The 6625-nt window shown below is 36.8% G+C and overlaps 1 pseudogene across 1 annotated transcript; it reads left to right on the top strand.

The window, feature by feature from the left end:
* The first annotated feature begins 1117 nt into the window (after positions 1-1117).
* LOC137716264 (uncharacterized) lies at positions 1118-3809 on the top strand (annotated as a pseudogene). The gene is made up of 2 exons (XR_015960800.1): positions 1118-1293; positions 3419-3809. The product of XR_015960800.1 is annotated as an uncharacterized LOC137716264 (transcript).
* Positions 3810-6625: the final 2816 nt, after the last annotated feature.

The raw sequence follows: 6625 nt of genomic DNA, 5'->3' as shown, positions 1-6625 counted from the left end.
GGAAGCAAGCTTAAACGCACTTAAAAGTCCGTTTTCTAGTGTCCGCCTGAAGAATTGAAAATCGATTCTTATTCAATCAAATTCAAAGCTTCGGCAAACGTCCTATTCAACCCATATTGGAGTGATCAATCATGAAGTTAGGGTTTTATTGCCCCTGCTGCCCATCTGTAAGTCTTCCCTTCCATTTCAATTCGCGTCAGCTAATTTCGTATTGTTTGGTTGACTTTCCTTTCCTGGGTTCTGTTTGTTTCCCGGGAAAACTTAAATGCTAGGAAGGGAAACTTGTATCGCTTCAAGCTTTCAATCGTATCGTTTTTGGATTGGATTGGTTGGGACAGACCCAAACAATTGAACTGCTTTGGACTTGATTTTTGCAATGTTGTCTGATTACTTATAATGTTTTTTTTGTTTGTTTCCTATGATTTTTATTGTTTGAACTTTTACTCCGACATCGTATCTTCGCAAGTCATGCTTCACTTGATGTTGTGTTTGTTTGGTTGCTGGGAATATCTGGGACATAAGGGACAGAAGTTGCTCATTTTATGGACCTTGAATCACTTGAATTGAAGTCGTAATAATTTCCTGTAGAAGGTGCTTCATCTGTTCCAAAGGGGTAATAGTTTGTACGAAAAATGTACGTGTCGAAAAATTGGATGTTTGTTTTAAACAGAGAGACTTTCCTTGAGTCTGTAAATTCTCTGAATTTGTTGAATTCAGGTGAGTGTTAAGAGCCTTTGGTGGTAAAATTCTCCAAGATACGCCGACCTTTCTTTAGTCTTATTTGGAAATGTCTTTTGAAGTGAAAGACGGGAAATCCTTTCTCGTCGCCGCCTGGTACTAAGTTGAAGCAGCATGACCAAGGAAACATTCACTAGAAAGAATTTTGCTGAAGCTACCAAACGGCAGTTTATTCTGTCAAAGGCAATTCACTAGAATTTCCGTAAACTTCTATGTCACTTCTAGGAAGATGGAGTGCAAGTGCGATTTCTTTCTCGAACACTTTTCCAAGACTAGGAACCCGAATTGGACTATAGAAGTAGAATATAACTTGTAGTTGATGAATGCCTAGTCTGTTTTTGTGATTCCTATTTTGCTTGGTTTGACTATTGAACAGGTATAAAAGAATTGCGGACGATGTCAAGACCAGTGCTGCTTGTTTTTCTGCTTCTTATTCTCATAATCACTTCCCAGTTTGAGTGGAAGCAACAAGTTGTGCCTGATCTTGACACTACTCCAAGCGTCTCCTAAAAGCAGAATCAAAACTCGAATAGGGAAGTAGCTGTGAAAGAGAAGGTAATAAACCTTTTCCTGATTCATGTAATTCTTTGTTTGTATTTATTTTTAGTAAGTCCATATTTCTGTGTGCTTTCTTCACTTTGAACTTCCCTTATTCTTTGATGCTTATATGGAGATATTGATTGTCACAAAATATTTCTTGAACTGAGGTTAGCTGCTTATAGTAGACATATATGTGCGGGTTTGTCTTTATTTTTCAGTAGCTGCCTAGCTGGAATGCTGGCTAATTTTACTTGAAACCACATTCATATGTTTTGTCCTCAGTTATTCTTGAGGAACTAGTAACTACAAGCATGTGAATTTGTTTCTTTGTTTTCCTTTTCTATCCTATTTCATTTGACGATGTTTAATGCATATATGGAGGTTGCCACCGTAGACAATTTCCTACCTGATTCAGCCTTGCCCCAACAGAAACTACTTTTATTTCTACTCTCACTTCCCCTTTGGAAAATGCGAGATCAAATACTTGATCTTTGCTGTCACCTAAGTCCTGTGTGTTTCTGTTTTCTCTATTATTAGCTTTGAAACAAGCAGATTTCTTCTCTTTCGAGGCACAAAAACTATGCATGTGTATTTTGACCGTATATAGATTGCTTGAATAAAAGATAATCCGACAGGCTTGTATCAATCAAGAAGCGTTCAACTCTTCTGAGCATAAGTGATAATTATAAGCTGTTTACACTTTTTCCGTTTGGTATGTACTGTTGGTATGAGAGAGGTTAAAGTCATTGAAACATCATTGGTATGTGCTGTCGGATTATTGACTAATGTCTACTCATGGAAGCAGCAAAATCATTAAGAAAGAGTCATGTTATTTTTCTTTTCAGCCACACAATTACACAATTAAACCGGTAAGGAACCATGAACAGAGTGGTTACTAAGTATGTACATTCAAATATTCGATATTGAGTGCTTTATTTGTTCTGAAAGGTTTCTTCCACTTCTGAACTTCAATATCTCACTCTTTTTCTCTCGTTTAGCTTTCGTGTTACTATCCTCCTTTGTAATTAACCATGGATGTTCTCATCTGTACAATCAGGTTCTTTGTTTTTTTCCCCATTTGGATTGGAAACTGGTGTAGGTTCCTTGACCATTGAGTGTTGGCTTGACTCTTATGTATGTATCTCTAGTTCTCTACCTTACGAGCAATTTGGTACTGATATGTAGAAGAGGGACAAAAAACAGAGGCAGATAGAATATAGAAGCTTACTTAGAAAGAGAAGTAGAACAAGATGAGAGAGAAAGGAATTAGGCTGAAGTCTTTTTATGATAAAAATCAGAGTAAACTAAAACAACCGATATGAGGTGTAATATATGCTTACAGACAGTCCCAGCTTAATTAAAACTGTTCTGATTAGTTCCTGAACTCAACTGGGTAAAATTAAAGGAAAACTAATGAAAAGGGCTTGAAAACTTTGAGTTTTAATGATAAGAACAAAATAAAGGGTAAAGTGAATAGTATCAGGATTGACTTTTTAGTTTAAAAATGTGATTTTTCGTTAAAGTGAACAGTACCGTGGGTTTTTCGTTAAAACTCCCTAAAATTAAACCCTTACACCTAGAATGAACAGATATTTTGTTTCTGACCAACAAAAAGACAACGCTTTGTAGCCAATTTATTGATATATCTGTTTCCCGGACGGTGCTTAGTTTCTAATCAATTTTTTTTACTATTTATTATAAGTAGAATCCTTGGAATAATGTATATATAGGTCCCCATGGATCTGTTATCCGCTTATCAAGCTTACGTAGTGGCAGGGATAATGCAACGAGGAGCCAAACACAAACACTAAGCTTCATGCTTGGGTGATTTTGTATTTATGTTATGATTCTTTTGGCCTATCGGTTTCGTAGATGCAGCGTGACTTCCCATGAATCTGATGAAATGAATGAACATTAGTTGGACACAAGTAGTTTATTATGGGCAAACTGGTATGTTGCAGTGTCGCCTGAATGAAAGATGTTAATCTGCAGTTACCATGATTTAAAATGACTTGTTAATTTGCTGTAATGATCTGTTTCTAATCTATCTTTCAATTGAATCTTCATCATTGATCTGAGTTCTTATGTGGCCTTGAAGGTTTTGCAAGAGTTCTAATTTAACATGTTTGGCTTGTTGTAGATCATATTATTGCAAGAAAAGAACATTCAGAGACTTAATGAGCTTGTTCGTAGTCTTCTGGAACAGTTGGTACAGTGTAGGAGCAAGAGTGTGACGAGAAATCAAACTGTAAGCTTCCTAACAGAACATGTTACAGAACTTGAACGACATCAGATATTCGATGACTAGGCTGAGCCCGTGGAAGTATATGGATTCTTGTAATATGTTTGAACTGTAAAAACCTTTGTGTTCTTTTACCAGGTTTGAGTGTAGAATGCCAACCACTCATGTGTCATTGTACCACACTGTAATGCAAACGTACACTTTGTATCCCGAAGAATCTTCTCCTCACATTTTAACCGTTTTTTCCCTTGGTTAAGTGGAAATTTAATACTCTGAAAAGTTGTTTCTTCGTTCAGCGTGCTATAAAATTTGCCAGACATAAAAAATTTAAAATAAGCACTGCCGTCAGCTTGTTCAAAGGCAACATGCCAGGCTTGAGAAGGCTGGGCATTTGGGCAGGTAGTGGTTGGCCCACCACTTGCCCTTTATTTTATGAACTGCTAGAGTGGGTTTTGTGGGTTGGAGGTCAAGGGCATGTAAGTTGTTCTTACTATTCACTCTAAACAGTACTTGTCTTTATGCAACTTTACCTGTTAGGAAAAGCAAGGGCAATGGCAAGTGTAAATATTATTCACTATATGTATTTTTATTTTATTTTTATATGCTTTGTTGGCCTTATCTAGCGGAATTGAAAACCTTCTTTTTTTCAAACTTTATACTAAGAAGTAATTAACTTACCTCAGGAAGCCTATCATCTTTCATTCCTTCAAGCCGGTGAAATTTATGGCCTCCCTTACAGCATCGTCACCGCAGTAGAGGTGTGGTTCCTCTACGTCTAGGATACCAGAATATCGAATCATGAACAAAGAAAGGCATGAGAGAAAAATATATCGGCTACATTTCAAAGCCCTATCACCAAAGAAACCAACCTGTAGTCCTTTTCCTTCAAGCTGTTCATCAGAACACAAAAAATTGAAAACCGCAGCTACAACTAAGTCCCACATCGGCCATCAGCAGGGAGGCACAACGCTTTATCTATAATGAAGCCAAATTCGTGATTCAGCTGGAAATTTACTTGGTTGGGGGGACCACTTGATGGTTGTAGAAAACGGTCGGTGCAGAGTGTCAGCAATTACTCTTTCAGACCCTTTTTCACGATCTTCAGCGGGGGACCCACTTGCTATTCGGTGACGTCTGCCCTACACAAAATGTCCTGCTGGAAGTGATTTTGCGGTAGGCAAACATTGACATGATACGACAAATATTGGTGGGTAGGCAGTGAACAAACCAGGAGGATCATTTTCGAAGAGGATCCTTGGAAATTCTCAAAAACCGTGTTCGTTCAATTTTGAACAAAAGAGATTCGGAGAAGATCTTTGAACAAAGTTTCTTGTTAAGACTAATATAAAATGGCTTGCAAAAACAGTTGTATTTCAAGTATAGATTAACTGATAATTTCTCAAAAAAAAAAAAAAAAAAAAAACAGGTGCAGATTCAGTGATCTAATTATGGATATCTCCAATTTTTTTCCTCATATAGCACTTAGCCTACTTTCATTTGTCTGTTTTTGAGAGTTTGAGGGGGAAGAGAGAGAGAGAGGAGGTCACATTCTTTCAATTGGGTGGTTTTTGAGAATTTGAGGGAAGAGAGAGGAGGAGGTCACATTCTTTCGATTGGGTGCGTCAACTAAAAAGGAAAAAGTGGAGGAGGTGTAAGTGTACCTTACGACGGAGGATTCCATCAATTTACAATTTTATTTATTTTTAGAAAATGAGATAATTAGTAGTAAATTACGGTTATCCATTCATTTCAGGAGCCGAAAAAACTCATAGAGACATTTCAGTCTCCCTCTGTCCACAGTCAATTAGATTTATCAGCTTGTAACCTTGAACCCAAGACCTTCCTTTTTTTTTTTTTTTTTTGTATTTTGAGAGCCGGAATCAACGCCTTTACCACTAGCCACTTACTATGGATGAATTCACAAATTTTTGAGGTCTTGATTCTTGAACAGTTCGTTTGTCACTTTTTGTCCTTGTATGGTGGGATTGAAGTGTTGCGATCAAATAGGATTTGAGAGGATAGATATAAAAGGAGCCCATCTCCTAGAAATGGAACATATCCGTTTTAACAAAAGAAATCACATACAAAAATATTGGAGCTCGGCTTCTTCTCTCCTACTTCCTTCCCTCTTATTCTATGTGCAATAATTAAGGTCGAGTTAGGGTTGAGATTGAGTCTTAACAGAGCACAACTGAAGTTCTACACTCCGGAATCATTAGAGGAATCAAAAGCTCTCCCAAACAGTTTTAATGTTACCTCTATCTATGAAATATATTGCAGAAATATATCAATTATTTATATGATCAAATATATCAAATCAAATGTATAATCACTATCAGACTTATGAAATTTAATTTAAGAGAAAAGGAATAAGAATATCTGGCCTGTGAACCAAAGAGATGCGCGATGTCATTGCTCTAAAGCTGTAGACACCTCCCTATGTGCAGGTTATGGCGGTGCCTACAACTCCAAGATACAACCCAAAGCTTAGCGCATTTGTTTTCTGTCTGAGGTTTCTTATTTAAAGAACTTCTCATACCCTTTTAAAAGGAATATAACTCTTCAAATAAAACACAACCCTTAAATATTGAAAATAAATAAAATAAAATAATAATAAGTTTTGAATCTTTAAAATAAAATATTATTAAAATATTTAAAATAACCAACAATCCCTCACAAGATTCAAAACTCTATGAGGAATAAAAAAGACACAATTGAAGAAACGGAAGTTTGGGCAATTTGTATGCTATGCAATGGGTGTAGGTGTCACCTACACTTAGTATTCATAGTTTTCATCTGAAGGAATCATAGTGAACTAAGTCTTGAACTAGATTCCTCTAATTCAGATTACAACATATGACACACATAGTATTGATCAAAACTTTGGTGCGGGTTAGTGATATTAATGGCCATGCGCTTAATCTTGATTCGCATGAGTGTTTTTAGAGAACAACCCAATTCTCACAGTCGCGGCCTCACGACTACTCTCACTTAGGTGAGTCCTCCAAGAGTACATGTGATCTGTACTCTGCGGGAGATTGCCTGCCTTGGAACTCATTCAGGACAATGTCCTTCCTTAACATCACATATCATCAGCACAAACGT

The sequence above is a fragment of the Pyrus communis genome, chromosome 3, assembly GCF_041283825.1.
Source record: "Pyrus communis isolate YQ-2024b chromosome 3, ASM4128382v1, whole genome shotgun sequence".
In the NCBI taxonomy this organism is placed as follows: Eukaryota; Viridiplantae; Streptophyta; class Magnoliopsida; order Rosales; family Rosaceae; genus Pyrus; species Pyrus communis.
The sequence above is the reverse complement of the archived record's forward strand: the minus strand, read 5'-3'. Positions and strand labels throughout refer to the sequence as shown.